This window comes from Rhinolophus ferrumequinum, chromosome 9, assembly GCF_004115265.2.
Source record: "Rhinolophus ferrumequinum isolate MPI-CBG mRhiFer1 chromosome 9, mRhiFer1_v1.p, whole genome shotgun sequence".
Classification (NCBI taxonomy): Eukaryota; Metazoa; Chordata; class Mammalia; order Chiroptera; family Rhinolophidae; genus Rhinolophus; species Rhinolophus ferrumequinum.
The window spans coordinates 52,642,028-52,662,776 of NC_046292.1; the positions used below are offsets into that span (position 1 = coordinate 52,642,028).

Consider the following 20,749-nt stretch of genomic DNA (forward strand, 5'->3'; position numbering starts at 1 on the left):
AGGTGTGTGGATAAGATGGTGAATAGGACAAATTCCCTTCTCTTTAAGATACATTGTATTGGCAATAAATAAAATAACATAATTACAGAATTTATACAGTAGTAAGAACTGTGGAAAACATATACAGGGTTCTTCAGGAGCATGTGGCAGGCGAATCCATCATGTAACTATGACACGTGGTTAGGGAAACCCTCTCTGAGATCTGATACACTAACCTTGAGCTTCCATATTTGAATTGTGTGCTTTCTTCAGGCTGGTGACAGACAACAACAGAAACAGATGTCAGATGGGTTCATTGCTGATGTGAGCCTGCTGACATCAACTTTAGCTACTGCTTAGTCTGCACCGGACAGTGCTCTTGAGAATACGAGATGTTGAGAGGGGATGACATGATGTGCTCTCTGAATAGCAAAGTATTGAGTAAATAATCCCAGTTATAAGCAGAGGATACAGCCTGAAGAAATCTGAGAGGCTATCCTGATCCCACCAGCTCATCTAAAAGATGAGAAAAATGAGTCCCAGACAGATACAGTGATGTGCCCAAATCATACAGCCAGTAAATTACAGAGATGGAATTGGAAGCTCAGTCTTTTCACTCCCAATCCAGGGACAATGAAGAAGAGAAACTTTTGCAATGCTCTATCCAACATTAGTCTAAAAATGGCAAATCAAAGAGAGCCAAGTCGTCCTAGTAATGTGCCAGAATAGATGGTATCATAATTTCACTCCTGTCATAACATTTAGTCCTCATAGCTATATAAGGCAAGGAGAGCAAGCGACTGAAGATCAAGGATTCCACAAGCAATCTTACATGGTATCAAATTCTGACCCAACCAATTCTGAAGAACATTCAACTTTGGAAAATTTTTTTACTTTGTCTACAATTGACTTGAAAAAGTGCAAATGTGTATATGGGTATATAATAGACTATAAGGTGAGTGTAATAGAGTGTAACATGAGAATGCAATGTTACACACACACATACATACATGTATATATAGATATACATATTACATGATATGAACATACATACATACATATCATGATAAAATTTTTGTTTAATTATTTCCTATCTTTATCACTAGAGTAAGAGCATCACAAAGACAAGGACTTTGTTTTGCTACTGTTTTCTCAATGTCTAGAACACTGCCTGGCACATAGTAGATACTCAATAAATATTTACTAGATGAATGCATGAGCATGTGTACAATTGCACGCACACCCACACGGGGTCTGATAAGTTCACGAACTTGTTGAAACAATATTGTTAACCTTTTTTGATATCAGAAGGATTATTCATTATGAATTTCTACCAACTAGACAAACAGTTCACCAAGTTTACTATTTGGAAGTGCTGAAAAGGCTGTGTGAAAAAGTTAGACAACCTGAACTTTTCACCAACAATCCATGGCTCTTGCATCACGACAATACACCAGCTTACATGGCACTGTCTGTGAGGGAGTTTTTAGCCAGTAAACGAAGAACTGTATTGGAACACCCTCCCTACTCACCTGATCTGGCCCCCAGTGACTTCTTTCTTTACCAGAAGATTAAAGGATGTATTGAAAGGATATATATGTATTTGATGAAATTCAGGACATCCAAGGTAATACGATGACAACTCTGATGGCCATTCCAGAAAGAGTTCCAAAATTGCCTTGAAGGGTGGACTAGGTGCTGGTGTTGGTTCATAGCTTCCCAAGAGGAGTACTTTGAAGGTGACTAATGATATTCAGCAATGAGGTATGGAGCACTTTTTCTAGGAGGAGCTCACTAACTTAATTGCCTGACCTTGTATATGGGTGCATCTGCCCATGTGTAAAAATTGTAATGTGGATATGTGTTCATACATATATGTCATGCATATGTGACAATTCCACAAAATCTGCTGAAACAGGAGAATTCATGGAGAGTAGTGACTCACAGACTCCAACCAAATATCTTAAGGTTGCAGTTTAAATAGGTTGCTAAAAAGAGTTCTATTACTGAGTTCAAATGGAAGTTTCAGCTTTGCGTGCATATGAAAGATTTTCATCTTAATTAGGCAGATTGAAGCAGTCACTATTACGTAAACTGAAACAGTACAGTCTGACCAAGAAACTTGCAGCCCTGACCATATAATAATTTTTCGATATTTTGTTTATGTGCTTGCTATTTAATTCCAAATGTTTCATTACCACAAATAAAGAAAAGACAGGTAATGCAGGGGGGCATAATGAATTGGATTTACATGTGTCCTAATAGCACAATCTACTGTACATACATAAAAGAAATACATAGGACTTCAGTCAAGTTTAGTTTTAGAGAACAAACTGTTTGCAAGCTCACTGCATATTGATATCACTTGATCTGTATCTTCCAGCAGACGTGATTAATACCAAGACCTTTAACAGACGCAGAAACAATTTAAGTTTACAAACTTGAGCAGAATATCAATTATGACTGATTTTTACCCCAAATTACATATTTCAGAGAAGCAAGTCATTTTCAGGCACACAGAATTAAACTCTTGGGAAATCAATTCAGGGAATAGGATCAGTTGGTTAAGATGGGTAGACTCCTTAGCCATTAAATTCATATTAGGTTTTAGGCCTTACATGAAGTCAAAGCAGTTTGTTTAGCAATATTTGTTTGTTTGAGTTCTTTCGTTCACCACAGCTGTATTTGAGGAAGATGCACTCATTGAGGCAATTGTCAGAAAACAGCCTTATCTATGAACATAGTCATTCTCCCTTATCCCCAGAGGATATATTCCGAGACCCCCAGTGGATACCTGAAACTGGAAATAGTACCCAACTCTCTCTCTATATTATATTTTTTCCTATACATACACATATACATACCTTTTCACTGAAAGAAAGCACGTTATGGCTTCTCTTTGGCATATCCAAATTGCCGGCATTACCACTCTTGTGCTTTGGGGCCATTATTAAGTAAAATAATGGTTACGTGAACACTACTGGCACTGCGCTACAACAACACTCGATCTGATAATCAAGGTGGCTACTGAGTGACTAAAGGGTGAGCAGGGAGCATATATACAGCATGGAGACACTGGACAAAGGGATGCTTCACATCCTGGGCAGGTGTGAGATTTGATCACACTGTTCAGAATGTTGCATAACTGAAAACATATGAATCATTTCTGGAATTTTCCATTTAATATTTTCAGACCCCAGTTGACTGCAGATCGCTGAAACCACAGAAAGAGAAACCACAGATTAGGGAGGACTGCTGTATATTGCTTTGCAAAATTTGGAAACTTCCCAACCATCCTTTAAAGTTTAGGCCCTCTTTTCTCTTCCTGCTCACTAAATGTTTCTACCATTTGCTGAAATAGCATATTTTAAGTGACTTATTTGTTTAATGTTCACTCATCTCAATCACTTAAATTGTGTATTTTTGACATGTTAACATTAGTTTTGCATCACAAGTGCCTAGAGGTAATGGATAAGAAGACAAAAAAAGTCCATGCTAGGAGCCAGAAAACTTGAGTCCAGGTAGTGTCATTTACTGGTCTAGTAATTTTGGACTAAATCATAAATGCTTTGAGCCCTGCGTCACTTAGAAACATGGGGAAAGTAAAATCTACCTCTTTTTTCACACAGTGGTAACATTGGGTAAATTAAATACTTTTGCTAGTCTTCAGTTTACCCAGATGTAGAATGGGGAAAATAATAACTTGCCTCATAAGGGGATTGTGAAAATTAAATAATTTCTGTAAAGATTTTAGCATAGTGCCTGGGACATAATAGAAACTTAAAAAATTAGTTGATTTATAACATAATATAAATAAACTATATACATATTATACATTAATCGTTACAGTTATTATCTTCTGTCTAATGACAGCCCAGGATAGAATATCGTTGGGAGGTGGATGGGAAGCAGTCTGAGTAGCTCTGGTTGGAATCAATGAGTTAGGTTATTATTCCATTGAGATTCAATTTACTTTATAGGAACACAGCAGGATATAGTGGAAAGAAGGGAGAATTGGGACTTTATCCTGGCTCTGTGATTAACTCTACAGCCCTGGGCAACTTATCTAACCTCTCTAGGGCTGTTTCCTCAGTCAAAAAGTGAAGCAGAAAGCCAAGAGAGAAAATAACATATCAGTTGCCGCCATGCTAGTTGGAATCAGAACAAAGATCAGAGTTCAGGTTTTCTGACTGACAGGTCAGGTCTCCTGCTTTAGCAGCTGATTAGCTGCTGGCTCCATCTGAAGCACTTTGTTCATTAGTTCATGCTACAAACATTATTATTATGTGTCAAGAACTATGTTAGATGCCAGAGATACAACCGTGCAGGAAGAGACAGTATCTCTGCCCAGTGAAGACTGATCTAGTAGGGAGGAGAGTACGTGTAGGGTATAGGCTCCCAGGTTGAATGTAGAGAACCTCAGCTGAGCTCAAAACCACAGATCAGAACCTGTTTCTCTGCCTTTCACCTGTCCAACAGAAGAAACCAGGGGTGCTTTATACTCATCAGGTAGAGGCATACTACACATGCTCCTCATTTCTTAGGAGTTTTGCTTTCAGTTTTGCTGGCTTCCAAGGCAACCACCAAACAAGTTTTATGGGGGAAAGAAAAAAGAAGAAGAAAGAAAATGTCTCCTGAACTATCCTAGCTTGAAGGTGATTACAGTCCTTTGGAAGCCAGTGCCCTGTGTTGATGTCAGTGTTTCATATATCTTTTTTATATCCCAAATTTGTGGATAGTCTACTGTCTTCCATATCTTCTTTCCTCTTTGCTTCTTTCTGTCTCTTTCTCTCTCTTGACATATTCTTGCCTTAACTTTCTTCCTTCATCTTTTAAATGGTATGTGGGCTGTGGCACTTCTATACATGATTCATTTTGCGACAAGTCTCCCAGTATTTCCATTTCCTATGGATTTGATGAGCAACACAGAGCAGGTAGCCCTGGCAGCTCCCTCTACAGGAAGAATCAGACTTCTTGGGGGAAACTCAGGTTGTGTGTGAAGTGGCCCATAAGACACAACTTGAGCAGTGACAAGGATGGACCCTGTCTCTACGAGTTCTCCCCAGTATATATTTCTATATTTTGGATGCTAATTAGCTCTGTGATTTTGGCATCAGTTGCTTCCTTCCTCCCTATAAAATTAGCAATGTGAATATATAATATTCATAATGTAATCCAACTTGAAAATCTTATGATTTTTGTAGATCAAATGGTTATATCTGTGAAGAGAAATCTGGGTCTGATAAGCATACATGAGGTACACTATCAAAAGGAAAAGTAATCTTTTATGTAAGATTAAAAACAAAACAAACAAACAAACAAACAAACACAACAGCTGTTCAGTTACCAGTGTCTCTACCAAATTACTTAACCAGGGTTTGATTATAGTTAGTGTAAAGATGAACTGACCAAACTTTTCTTTAATTCAAATAAGGAATGCCCACGGCAAACACAATTTTGAAAAATGCCCATTCATTAAATCAACGATAAAATGAAAGTTTGACAGTGAAAAATAAAATCGCTTGGTTTACCTGTTTAATTAATTTATTCAGAAGTTGATTGAATGCCTACTGTGTGCCAAGTACTGTACTATGTGCTAAAGGTCCAAAGATAAATAAGACAACACTCATTTTCGGGGCGAGGGGCAAAATAATTAAAACAAATAATTATATCACATAACATAAAACATAAGTTCCTATAAAATAATAAAGAAGGCAAATATGTTTTTAAAGGTGGCATTTTTGTAGCATATATGTATTGAGTACATGCTGGGCAATGTTCTAAAAGTTTTACCTATATTAACCCTTTTAATCATCACAACAATCCAGGGAGTGGGTACTATTATTATCCCCATTATTACAGGGGAGAAAGCTACACATAAATTGAGTCATCTGTCCAAGGTGACACAGATAGTAAGGGGCTTAGCCAGAATTCAAGTCCAGAGTGTCTGGACTCACTGGAGTCTGTGTGTTTAATACTTAAGCCTTAGAAGGTATTATAGTTCTTAGCAGGTATTCCATAAAGAGTGGCCCTCAGTATAACCAGGTGGAAGAAGGGATAGCCTAGGGGTTTAAAGAAGAAGTATGAGTTAAGACCTGTATTAACAATTATTAGTTTTCTATATAAGGGAATGCTCAATTGGTTAATGTCTCTGTAAATCATTTCTAGCTACTGGCTAATCAGGTCACAAAGTTAGATGGAAGAGAATGAAGGGAAAAACTAGTGGGAAGCTGGCAAGTTGGTTTGAAACCCTAATCACTGTTAAAGTTGCTTTTATTTTATTTTTAAAACAAATTTTCTGACTCTTATGGCTAATAACTATATCTACCAAAACTTCCTTGCATTCCGTAATTCTTGGATGTTTTTTACGTTTTCATATAGCTAAAGAGGTGGAAAAATCCTTTATGCATAGCTCTCCTATTCTTCTCTTCTAAGTCTCTTTGAATCCTCATTTCACTGCTAATTCAAAGCAATAGTCCCTTCCCTTGTTGTCTGATACTGTCCATCTAATTTGTTCATTTGTAAAGAGACAGAGACAACAGATTGGAAAGTATTTGTTTGGGGATAATTAATTAAAAATAAGAGCACATGTATTTTGCAATTCAGCAAAGTCACTGGAGTGGAAAGAGGATAGGTTGTGCCTGCCCCTCACAGTCTATTCTTGTGTCTTTCCTATTTGGGAAGAGGTCTTCTAACAACTGGACTCACAGCTCTGCACCTTTAATATCTCTTGGAGAAGACTAAAAACAAGAATGGTCTACCACAGAAAGAAAATATAAAGTGAAAGATACTTAGAGATGTACAAAAATTTACCTGAGAGATTAAAAAACAGGACATTCTTCCATATCAGTGTGGTCCCAAACTTAAGTGATAATTGCATACATATCTTATGAAAATTGCCCCAGCAGAAGAAAAGAGAGGATCACAGAAGAGCACTGCTTTGTCTGTTCTGCAACAGCCATTACATTCATGGTAGCCAGCCTTCAAGATGACTTCCTGTGATCCCGGCTTTCTGGTATTCACATCACTGTAGCAAAGTTGGTATGTTTGACCAATAGCATCTGGCAGAAGTGTTGGTGTGTCACTCTGCCCTAGACTAAAAGAGCCAATGCAGCTTTTGTCTTCAGTACTTCACCCACTGCCCACCCCCTTTGATTAGTACTAACTTGGGAAAAGGCAGGTTATGAGCAGCTCTGTGGAAGAGTCCAGATCGAAGTGACTGAGATCTCCTGCCAGCAACCACTCTGAGTGATCTTGGAAGCACATCCTCTAGACTCATCACACCTCAGATGACTGACTATAGCTTCAGCTGTCGCTTTGACTGTAGCCTCATGAGAGACCCTGAGCTAGAACCACCTAGCTAAAGCACTCTGGGAATCCTGACCTACAGACACTGAGATAATAAATGTTTATTGTGTTAAGCTAATATGTTTGGGATAATTTATTACGTGGCAAAAAAACAAACAAACAAAAAAACAAACAAAAAAACCCAGACCAGTCCCACCACCTCTATTCTTGACAAGGAGCTGATTCTGCAGTCACCATGAACCCTTCCAGAGGAAGCGGCTTTTCTGGGCAGCAACATTTCTGCTGCTTTGGGCATAATACTTCTTTGAGATACCTTCACACTCAGAGAGGTAAACTCCATGCTGCCATTAAATGCAAGGGAATGTAACAATGGATTTCATAGGGCTTCAGACCTCAAGGCTAAAACTGTGCCCTCCAAATTTCTCAACTTTCAAAAAAGAGGAGACAAGATACTTTCAGGCATTGGGCTCCAGTCTGGATTTGACTTCAGCTTCTTGTCGCTCTTTCAAAGACATCTTATATTCTTGGATATTCTTGACGTTTGAATCATGTGTCAAGATGTTGTTGATTCTCGTGATGGCAACATTTCATCTCATATGCATAGCAGATTGTTAAAACATGCCGAGGCTGTGGCACTCCTTTCCATTCTGCTGTTCCCAATTTTATTGTCACTTCAGAAATAAACTACAACATCTAAAGGAGCACTGAGAAGGCGGCTTTAAGAGCCCTGGGGTAGAGCTAAAAGCAGCTCCCTTGATTTTATGTTTGAGCCATCTGGTGCTTACATCAGCTACCACTTGTTTTCAAATATATATTATTTGCGACTTTGTAGAGCTGAATAACATGAGCCCCTTTGGTACAGCAAATATTGTCAACGTACAATGATTTAAATAAAAGAAGGAGCTAGTCATTTCAGATAAGTCTGTGTGGGGAAAGGTTGGTAGCTTCCCTGTACTGAGAATAGGAAAGTTCTCATACTGAAAAAAAAAAAGAAAAAGAAAAATAATAGTCTAAAACTTCAACCTCATGGACACCAAGAAAATAAACATTTTCAAGGAAACCATCTGTGTCTAGAGCAAAGGCTAGCATTTATCGAGTATTTAGTATATCCCAGGATTGTGCTAAGCACGTCAAATGCTTTATCTAATCCAGAATAAATTAGAAAATGCTACAGTAATAAGGAACCTTAAAATCTCAAGGAATCTGCATAACAAATATTTATTTATTGCCTTGTTCCATGCATATGTATATATCCCACAAAGAGTAGGTTAATTGTCTTGTTACTGTGCAATCTGGAAAGAATAAAAGTTCTTGGTCAGCTTGAGAGAGAAAGACACAATGTTACACAAGGGCTCTTGTGCACTTTGGTATAGAAGCCCCACATACCATGGCTTCTCAAAATCTGAATGACTAGAACAAGTCACATGATCTTGCCTAAAATCTCCCTATAGGCCTGGAAGGAGAGAAAAACCCGATCTAGGGTCTCCTACTAGAAGTGTCTAAAATACTTTCTTTAAACAGACATACTTTAATCGTGCAAACTATAACACAGAGAGGTAAAATGATTTTTTTAAGGCTATTGATCTGATTAGTGGTGGAATTGGGTAAATTTAAATGTGGGTCTGTTAAAACCCACAGCTCATGATTTTCAGCAGTACATATGGAGGAGAGGATTCCTGGCCTACAGCAGCCCTGACTAGAGGGAGATGGAGGGTTACTAAATGTCTATTCTACTTGCATAACATTCTTTCCCATGTTTATTCCATATCCCCGAAGTGAGTGAGGGCAGGGACCACGTCAGCATTTGACAACCATTGAAAGTTCAAGTTCTTAGTATAGTGCCAGGCACATAGCAAGTGTTCAGGAAATTTTGGATGAAATCTGTGAGTGTATGCCTAATCTGAAGAGCACACTCAGTGCTGATTTAGGAAGAATAAGAAAGTTTCCACAGATCCATACTTCCTTCCTCATTAATATAGTAAAACAGTAAACTTAAACTATATTATAAATTGCTCACTCCTCTGTGAATGTAGCAGCACTGTGGGACAATCATTTTTACTGTCGAAGGCCAAATGGTGGAGCAGTCAGTTCATCTTTGCATTACGTGGGCTTCTCCTTCCTCTGCCACACAACACGTGCTGTCTGGAGCTCCCAAGTTCAGTACATATTAACTTCTCCATTTATGATCATTTTCATTGTCCCTCTCATTGTCAGATTACTTTCGAAGCCCTTCAAAGATTTTTTTTCACTCACATTAATCAATAAATGGCCTAACATTTTAAAGTTGAAACTATCTGGACCATGCTGTGCTATTCCTTAAGAGCTCCTTCCTCTCCTAGCCATTCCCTAGAAGCACAGTTGCTTTAAGGGACCATTCTAGGCTCTAACTCACACTTGCTCCTGTTAGGATCCTGAAGCTGACTTTTTCCTATCGACATAGTATCTCTATTGCTGTGCTCACGACTTTTCTTGAATTCAGCCCTTCAGGTAGGAACACTTTGACCACAGATATAGGACATCCATACTCTTGTCCAAGCCTGAGACACTTGGCTCACAGATTCTTATTCCTGTCTGTATAATATCCAGTATTCATGGTCAACCACTGCTCTAACTCCTGAGACCACAGCCTAAACTAGTGTCTAAGAGATGCCCCCTACCACCCACTTTCTGCTCCTTATCAAAATCAGTTGGTAGGAGAAATTGGACCATTCTTTTCCATGGTATAGAAAAATCTTCTTGTAGTATTTAGGGCAACTGTCAGCTTGTGGGAAGGGATTTAGGGAATTTTGTTCCCTTTCTAGTACCCTGAAATATACCACCTAGGCAAGCTATGAAATCAGCCCTACCTATGTGCTCACTGTTTTAAGTGTATAATACATCTCTCTGTGTATAACTTAGAACCCCTACATCATGGGCATTATGTTGTCACAGAGAACAGCATTATAAAACGAATTTACTAGACCATAGTGTGGTACTCTACATTTTATGCCCTTAAGAATAATTTTTATAGATATTGTTTATAAATACTTAATTAAATGATACTGCATACTCCATCAGGATTGCCAATGGAATTTCTTCTACTTTAACGTAAAAGTGCAAGCATTGCTCTTTTACAATATGCAAATATTACTCTTTCACAGTGATCTTTACTTCCTCAAAAATATAAGCATTGAAAGTTTCTGAAAATAGATCACAGACAATCGTGAAGGAAAAATCAATCATAATTTAATTTAATTGAGGGGATTTCCATCACACTGTCTCCTGTTTGAAAATAAATGAGAAAGAGAAATTGACAAATACATTGCCTGGACCACTCAGATAGTTGGTCCAAAGGCATATTCAGACAGTCTTATATAGGTATATGGACACACATATAGATGTTTATAGTATATGAATATGTATATTCATTGTAATATACGAAAGAAAGACTAGAAATCAAGACCTGAGGTCTTGCTCTTTCCTGCACTTCTTCATGTTTAAGATCTTAGGCAAATAACTTAACTTAGTTGAGCCAGCTGTAGAATGAAAAATTTACATCAGGGCAAAGAACATGTATGTTAGTTTCCCCTCTCCCACACATCGCCGACAACGCCAACTGATCAGGGCATTCATTCCAGCTGGCCAGGATGGCAGTCTCAAAGCCTTTTTAGTACTAGGCTTCAGGCAGCTCCTCCAATTGATCTGATTTTACACCTGATATATAATGTCCATTGCTCATCCCAGGCAGACGACTTTACATGTTTCTTTTGTAATCCCATTAAAAAACATTTACTTTCTTTCATATTGAAATTCTACATTTTAAGATAACTAAGAAAATGGACAGAGAAATAGAAGTCGCCTTCCAATGTAAGCAATTTAAGAAGGGGAAACAACCCTGTACTGGATGACGTTGATGTTTTATTATTAAAGATATAGTCCTGTGTTTATGTGGACTGATAGCAATAAAGTCAGTTTACAATTAAAAAAAAAAAGAATTTTGAGTCCGGTGATAACTCATTCATAGTCACATGGATAATAGCAAAACAAGTGCTAAAAGTATAAACATTTCTGTATTTTTAATTAGAGATAGTCTTTCCTTCTCCTTCTTCTTCAAATACATTGTGCATAAATAGGCAAAAATACATTTTACTTTGCAGCATATTCTCAGGAGAATTTAGCAACTGAAACTCCCCAATTCCTTGACAACACAAAAAATTGCCATTGTCAGAAAAGGATGTTTCTTTGCATTTGACCTAAATATAGGGACATGCACCAATATTTCCATTCTTAACTTTTTGCAACACAGATTTTATTTATTTATATTCTGTGTCTTTCCATAACAGAATTGAGTCAGCTTATAAAAAATGACATATACTTATGATGTAATTTCCTGCTTCTTTGTTTTCCCCTAATATTAAAAATTCTACTGAGTACATACTTTCTAAAAATAAGATTATATTTTTAACTACATTCCTTCCCATAAGATATGTTTTTTAACAGCTTACACCATGGTATCGTATATTCTATATTACCCTCTTTTTGAGTGACCCGTCTCACATCTAAATTTTCTTCTGTCTTTAAATAATGAGGCTATTTCAAGCATTTCAGAATGAGTAATTAATTGCCTGGCCTGGAATCCGTTCGGTATCAAAGTATTAATGCCTGAATTAATTTTCAACTTATAACTGTTTTCATTTATACCTACTTTCTTCGTAGTTATTTAAGGCAATTTCATCTTCCCCATCTGTAGCTTATATATTAATGTATTTCATTTTAATGAACACTGTTTAAGCCACAGAAGTAGGCCAGACGCTATCAGAATGTGTCACAAGTGGAGAAATCTGACTCAAGAGATTAATCTTTCAGATGAACAGGTTTAAAGGAATGCTACAATGGAGGTATTTTTAAGTCATAGCTGAGACGTAAGTCATCTGAAGTATATTACTATGACAGATTCTATCCATTTCTAGGAACTGAACTTAGACGAGGATTCACATCGATTTGTGCATAGTTTTTTAAAATTTTACCTGAGACTATGACTGTACACACAAAGCAATCTGAAAAAAATAAATAGCTGGTAACTTTCAAAATAATTTGTTATTTGAACTCAAATTTGAGTGTGTCCAAGTGTCTTTATTTTTTTCTTTTTTACACATTATCTCTGGCTTCTTTTTTTTTTTTAATTTATTGGGGTGACAATTGTTAGTAAAATTACTTAGATTTCAGGTGTACAATTCTGTATTACATCATCTATAAATCCCATTGTGTGTTCACCACCCAGAGTCAGTTCTCCTTCATCACCATATATTTGATCCCCTTTCAAGTGTCTTTATACTATTAACATACTCCTAACAATTACATTTAATTAGGTACAAAATTCCTTTCCTTCTTTAACATATTTCCTTTTGTTAGTATCAAATATCTTCATCATAAAACATTTAAAAAGTAAGATATAGTAGTAAATCGGGCTTGGAAAAAAAGAACTTTATATTGTAATAACCAAGTCAGCATTCTAAATGAAAATTCATTGCTTTAATGAATACTTTTGAGAATAAAAATAATTTTGTTGTTTGGCTTTCATCTTTATGCCTTTCAGACATATTAGATGCTAGAGTAGGCAAATAAAAATGATTTATTATTATCTAAATAAGCTTACTTAACTTTTGAGCCCTAAAAATGTTTCTTTTTTAGACTATTGATTTTTTCCCCTATTATTGAAAAACAGAGCATTAATCAAATGTAAATGAGACAGGTGTCAATCAGGTGCTAATTACAGATCATGTTACATTGCTAATTAGACAATAGTGTATTGCTAATTAGAGACAATATTTTTAAAGACTGGAATACTAATATAAAAATCAAACAGTTGCATTGTTTTCTAAGTACTTCAGTTAGTAGAGATATTGAGATTTCTCAGCCTCCTGCATCCTATTATTGCCCTCAAAGTATAACACAGGGTATTAAATCTCTATTCTGGGATAGGGCTTCTTCTTGGACCCCACTCTCCTCCATTTCCTGGTAAAAGGATTTGGACAATCTAGAAGAAAAGCATGAGGCCTACTTTACCATTTCTCTTAATTAGAGAATAGATTTTGAGTATGGAGCTCCTGGATTTTTTTCTTCTCTGAATTTCACCAATAAGGTTGCCAGAATCAAAGGGTTTGTTAGAAGGTTGAAATTAAAGCAGTTCAAACATTTAAAGGGGGCGGTTCAGAGCACCAAAGTCCTAGGAAACCTACAACATGAAACTCACGATCTTTTCCTTATCTCCAGTGAAAGACACCAAGGAGTACCCCAAAGTACTCAGTTTTGTTTTTTCCATCTCTCTTGAAAGTACAGTTTAAAAGGGATCCATTTTTCCTCCAAAAACTGAGGAGCAGCATTTGGAATTCAGTTTGAGACATAATGTTTCTAGCCTTTTGAGTAATGAATTGAGACGCTCTAGATGGATATCTAGATGGATATTACATATATTTTATATCATACCCCGTTTAAACAGCTGGTCATTTTCAAATATCTCTATATTTCTTGCATGATGACTCTGACTGACTGGTGGTAGATGTTTGGGGGCTACAATTGGCTAAGTAGCAAAAAGGACGAAGGCTGATTAACAATGTCTATCAGGGGAGAGGGGAGGGAAGAAGATGCTCAAATGCCTGTCGCCCTCCCAGGCTTAGAGAGAGAGAAGTTCCTTTTGGGATCTTGTTTCATGATATTATTTGCTATATAAAGATGACATTTTTAAGAATGCTTACTATTTGCAAAAGATATATACGTAAAGATGACTTGTATGTGTTTTCTGCTCACAGGAAGGAGAAAATGAACATATAGAGTATAACAGTATACTAGGCAGTGTCCAGGAGTGAGAGTTTGATAAAAGTACGGCTGAGTACGCACAGAACAGAGGACTAACCAGTCTCAATGTTCGAAGTTTAATGTTGTGCCAAATTCTATTCCTTTTGAAGGTAACTTAAGAAAACAAAGTCAACAAACATTTACTCAAAGAAAATAAACATTCTCAAGTAAGACTATATGCACTCTCTCTTTGAATGGATGGAAGTCACTTTCTGATACTCCCATGTTGTTTTCTATAATCCTGAGTTGAGAATATCTTCAAACCTAGTAATATATAGGTTTGAGGGAAAGATCCTTGAGGAATTCTTTCAGATTTTTGTTGGGTTTCTATCTGATAATCTTCTTATCAGCCTATAGACTTAGTAAAATATATTTTCTATGATATTATATAATCCAAGAAAAAATGATTGCAGATCATCTCATACTTGATATGACTAGATCATAAAGGATGGTAGAAAGTTCCGAACTTGACATACCTAATAAGAGAAAACTATTTAATGTACTACAGCATATTACTTACTAGACCTCTTCTCTTTACATGAAAACAAATGTTTTTAGATAAATTCTGATAGGCCAGATTCATCAAACTTCAATGCACAACAGCTGTCTTCTACGTTGCATTGAAACGTAGGGTTTCCCTGTTGGATTTTAGCATTTGAAGCATAGAACTCACATTTCCATGTAAAATGTCTGAAAATCTTTCTGCATAATATGTCTGAGGCAATCTGCTCATTATTTAGTCAAGAGATTGACCAGATAGAAAGTCAGAAGTGTTTGCTAAAGGATAGAGTTACACATGGCTCTATTAGTTAATGGGAAAGAACTTCTTGACTGTCTGAAGAATTAATGCAATGTGGCCATTATGTCAAATTGGATGGTATGGTTTACTTAGCAATTCTAGAAGCATTTACTATGATAATATATAAACCCTGGTGCACACGTTATCTTGGATATACATAAAATTCTAAGAAAAGTCATCAATGTGCAACAATTTATCATTCCATCCTTTCAGTGACAATGTTTTAAAATGAATTTTTTCCATTTCCTAATTACGTACACAAGTGAATACACACAAACACACTCACACAACACTCAGGAAAAATGAAACACAAAGAAAGAGAGTCATATTCCCAAAATGCAAATGTGAAGGGGAGAGGTATATATATTCTGTTTTGAAGGTAGACATAAATGCTCAATTAATCTATTTCTCATGTCTTTTTTATGGCTACATATGGTGACAAATCTTCCTAATAAGAAGGGTCACAGAACAACAGATGTGTAAAATAGTAAAATGAAAACACCTCAACAGATGTATGAGTTTTATTTTGCATGAAATGAATAGGAATGTGGAGAGCACGTTTTGCAAAGCGTGCAAAGTCCTTAAATTTGGAAGGCTATGAATCAGAGTGGTTTTAAAAGCATTCTATGAATTGATTTGAAGAATTCAGGAAAGACATTTTCCACTGCATATACCCAAATACTGTGAAAGCTGATCGCTTGTAGTTAATTAGTTTTTTGAGGTAGATATAGTTTATCTCCCACATTTGTTTTTGGAAAACACAAATACCTCTGAGAGGACACATTGAGAAATATTGTGATGGAAGGAGAATTGACTTTGGGTGGTGAGCACATGATACAATATATAGATGATGTATAATAGAATTGTACACTTGAAACTATATAATTTCACTAACCAATGTCACTCCAACAAATTTAATAAAAAAGAAAACAGAGATAACCACCTTGAGGACTGCACAAAAAAACTGGGAGAGATCATGGAAAGATAGGAAAGAAAAGAGTTTTAAATCCTGAGTCAGTATATGAGAGCTTGGAATTGCTGATCTTTGAGTATGGTGAAGTCTGAAAAATTTGGCAGTATTTCAGACAAGTATCAGCTGGAGGTGGTATGAGAGAGGGAGAATGTCAATTCAAAATGCTTTGACAGTTACATCAAATATTTGCAGGAAATAAACCAAAATGAGGGAGAAAGCAAATATTGATAAACTATTTCCAGTTTTTCTAATTGATTAATTCCATTAGACTAAATGAAGTTGCTCATCATACTACAAATCTTTGACATAATTTTTTCTTTCACTTTTTGTTTTGAAGTAATTTTAGACTCACAGAGAGGACTGTCAATAGATAGAATGGAGAGTAAATAGATAGAACCTTTTTCAAAGGTTAAAAATTTATGTAGCCATGAGATAATTACCAAATATCAGTTATCGATAATCGATATAATTATCAGTACCAAGAAATTTACATTGGTACAATATCATTAACTAAACTATAGATTTTATTCAGATTTCCCCTGGTTTTCCACTAATGTGCTTTTTCTATTCCAGGATCCAATCTAGGAAACCACGATTCACTTAGTTCTTATGTCTCTTTAAGTCTCCTTCTAAAGATAGTCTATGATATTTCTCTGGTGTCTTTCATTACCTTGACACTTTAAAGAATACTGGTTGGTATTCTATACAATGCCCTCCAATTTGGATTTCTGTGATGTTTTCTCAAGATTAGACTAAACATATATTTGGATGAAGAATACCACAGAACTGATGTGCCCTTCTCTTCCTACCATATCAGGGGTACGTTATAGCAATAGGTCTTACTACTGGTGATCGTTTGGTTACAATAGTTTCTGTTAAGTTTTTTCACTGTGAAGTTACAATTTTTCCTTTTTTGTACTGTTTATTAGTAATGAGTCACTAATTCCATGTTATCAGTGAGTCACTAAGTCTAGTTTATAATGAAGGAGAGAGGAATTAACTTCTATGTCTAGAGAGTGGAGTATCAAAGAATTTGTGGATGTAAGTTAAAATCACCACAGTAACTAATACATGTTTTTGAGGATACTTTGAAGATACGCAAATATCTTGTTTCTAGTTAAAATTTTTAATATACATCTTATACATTTAATATACATTTAATATCTTACCTACCTCAATTATTACTATGGTGTCCTGATGGTGCCTTTCTATATCGCTCATTCCTACATTTATGAATTAGAATTTTTCATAAGAAAGGATTTCACTTCCTTCCTTGTATATGTATTAAATCACTTATTTATATCAGTAAGGACTCATGGATATTTATTTTATTCTTTGAGTTATAATCCAATACTATAGATATTTATTTTGTAGCTCGAATTGGTCCAGTTTTGGTCATTTCAAGCTTTTCAGGGTAGTTCCTCTGTCCTTTTGGTATGGCCCGCAACCAATTTTTTTTTTTTTTTTTAACCACTTGCTTACATCTTGGCACCACATGGTATTCCAAGCTCACCTTGTATTTCCCCTGCTCAGTCCAGGCTAAATAGTTAATAAATAGCAAATGTAAGACTTCAACCCAGATCTTAGTTTTCACATTTCTTACTCTTCTCATTATCTATGTTAAATCCCTTCATTGCTATTAGGGAGGTGGGGGAGTAATAAAATCAACATTCATTATATACAGTGTTAACGTATGGCAGCCATTGTATACTTTTTCATCATATAGCTTAACTAATTTACTGTCATTCTTTCAATTCCATAAGTAAAGATTACCAATGAGTACACTAGGACTCTGATAGGCAAAATAAGTTCCCCAAAGTCACCCATCAGTTTTCAATACCAAATTGTTTGAGCGCAAATTCCATCTTCTGGAATTTTGTTAAGGTGATTAGAATTACCCCTAGCTCTAAAACACAAGATTTTGTGTCTCATAAAGGTGAACATTTTGGCTTTCATGAAGGACCAGCCAAGACTCTACTAGCTACTACATGAAAAAGGATTTGATACTATGTAAAAGAGTAAGCTCAATATCCATTCTCTTTTCTGAAGTAGAAAAGATTCTCCTGACTTTTTCCTCCTAGCCTTCTGAAGGCTGGGCCTAACGGAACAATTCTATGGAGATGGAAGGAGGATTGACTCTGGGTGGTGAACACACAGTGTGATGCATAGATGATGTAATACAGAATTGTACACTTGAAACCTATGTAACTTCACTAAACATTGTCATCCCAATAAACTTTAATAAAGAAAATAATAATAATGGAGCTTTTATGAGCTAGATAGAACTGGTTTTGAATCAGGTCCCACTATGCACTAGCTATATGGAGCCGGGCAAGTTATTTAATGTCTTGAGACTCTGTAAAATTGGAAAACTATCTCACAAGGTTGTAATAAGGACTAAATAATATGCTGTATATAAAGGCCTTAGCACACCCTTCCAGTGATCAGGAGATCAGGCCTTAGGTCAGGCAACTCTCAATCTCATTGAGCCATTTAAACAGCCCCACCTTCATTTTAGCCAATAGTGACCGAGGGAATTTAAAGAGTTTACCAGGAACATAATTAAAGGAAGCCTCTAATAAAGATAAATGGTTCTATTAATTTTGATTCAGCATTTATATTCCCAATGTTTTCATAGCCAGTCTAATTATATGTCCTGGTTTGTCTGGGACAATCCTTACATAATTTTTAATAGGGCCCTCTTTTACTCTCAAAAGTTTCTGTTTGTACGTTTGGATGATAAACTATATGATCACACTACTTGAAAGTTTGTTTTTATTCCCCCTGCACTTACTAGTTCTGTTGTCTTTTACTCCTTAGAGAGAAAACAGAAGAGACACTGAACTGGATAACATTATGTGCTCACTTGAATTTATAAAATACCAACTTTAAGCCAAATTTGAATGGGTAATCCTAAATATTTTGTATAATGAAAATAAAACAGCTCGAAAACTAAGAATTATATGAAATAGAAGTGTGTAGGTCCCAAATTTTTAATATTATTGTTTCTCCATACACTTTGGTGTCCAAATAGCTAAAGGCGACTGTGAATCCTGAATGCACAGACACTCAAGGTCCTGTGTGGCCAATCATGTTGAGTTCTAAAATTTTCAGAGTTGAACAGATGGCTTAGGTGTTGTCACTTTGGTATCTGCTCTGCCTACATCAAAAAGAGAAAGAAAGTGACAAAGTATTTTTTTTAGCTCTTTCTTTCATGAATATGCATAACTGCAACATTCATGAATCACTAAGATGTAAAAGACTGTTAAATTGCACTTTTGCTAGAATTAAAAAAAAAACATATGATTAACCATAGTTTTGACTCTGAGTAATTACACGTCCTTATTTACAGGTTTTTTATTTTATTTTATTAATCTGCTCCTCTGCTGCGTTGTGGGCTGAAGTGAAATAGAAGAACAAAGATACACTAATGATGAATTATTAAAGTTCTTTTTATTTCCCTGTGGCTAAAAAGCTTTCTAGTTTCAATGTAGGTACCAAAAAGTTTGATTCAGATTATCATATTGATTATTTGGGTAAACAATGATTTTTAAAAAATCATGATTATGAGAGAATGAAAAGAGTAAAATTTCTCAATACAACTTACTCTGTTTTGTTACTTTTGTTGTTATCTTGACACCCATTTGAAAGCATGTATTTTCCATAGATCCTAGAGAGATCTTATTTTCTTTTGCAATATTTTAAAGAACTCATATAACTCAATAACAAAAAAACAAACAATCCAATTAAAAAATGGTCAGAGGACCTGAACAGACATTTCTCCCAAGAAGACAAACAAATGGCCAACAGATATATGAAAAGATTCTCAACTTCACTAGCTATTAGGGAGATGCAAATCAAAACCAAAATGAGATACCAACTCATACCTGTTAAAATGGCTATTATCAACAAAATAAGTCATAAGTGTTGGAGAGGTATGAAGAAAAACACACCCTCATAAAATGCTGGTGGAAATATAAATTGGTACAACCACTATGGAAAACAGTATGGAGATTCCTCAAAAAATTAAGAATAGAATTACCATACGACCCAGCAATTCCTCTTCTGGGTGTCTACCCAAAAAATCTGAAAACATTTATCTGTAAAGATATATGCACCCCTATGTTCATTCCAGCGTTATTCATGGAGGCCAAAACATGAAAACAACCAAACTGTCCTTCAGTAGATGATTGGATAAAGAAGTTGTGGTATACATACACAATGGAATATTACTTGACCATAAGAAAAGATGAAATATTGCCATTTGTGACAACATGGATGGGTCTTGAGATTATCATGCTAAGCAAAATAAATCAGAAAAAGTCGAGAACTATATAACTTTACTCATCATTCGGATAGAAAACTGAAAGAAACAACTGAACAAGACAAACAAACAAAAACTCACAGACAACAGTTTAGTGGTTATCAGAGAGTAAGGGGGGAGGAAGGTGGTAAAAGAGGGTAAAGGGGGTCAAATATATGGTGATGGAAGGAGAACTGACTCTGGGTGGTGAACACACACAATGCAATATATAGATGATGTGTTACAGAACTGTACACTCAAAACCTATATAATTTTACTAAGAAATGTCATCCCAATTAATTTAATAAAAATTTTTAAAAATGTAAATCAATTATATGTCCATTATGTCTCGATAAACTTGGAAAAAATATTAGATATAAGTCTTCAGGTTTACCTTGGTATCTTTCCTGGTTCTAGAACGAGGTGAGCAAATATATTGATGTGCTTACCCTTGCTCCCATCACACACCTGCAAATATTAATAATCTGTTTTTTCCCCCACATAGCTCAAAGTCATCTTCATCCCAGCATTTAGGCAGGTGCTTCTAAATAAG

At 35.8% G+C, this 20,749-nt stretch overlaps 1 protein-coding gene across 1 annotated transcript in view; it reads right to left on the bottom strand.

Annotated features, from left to right (window-relative positions):
* Nucleotides 1-20,749, bottom strand: part of NEGR1 (neuronal growth regulator 1) — an 831,724-nt gene that overhangs the window by 117,398 nt on the left and 693,577 nt on the right. The gene's annotated exons all lie outside the window — the stretch shown is intronic.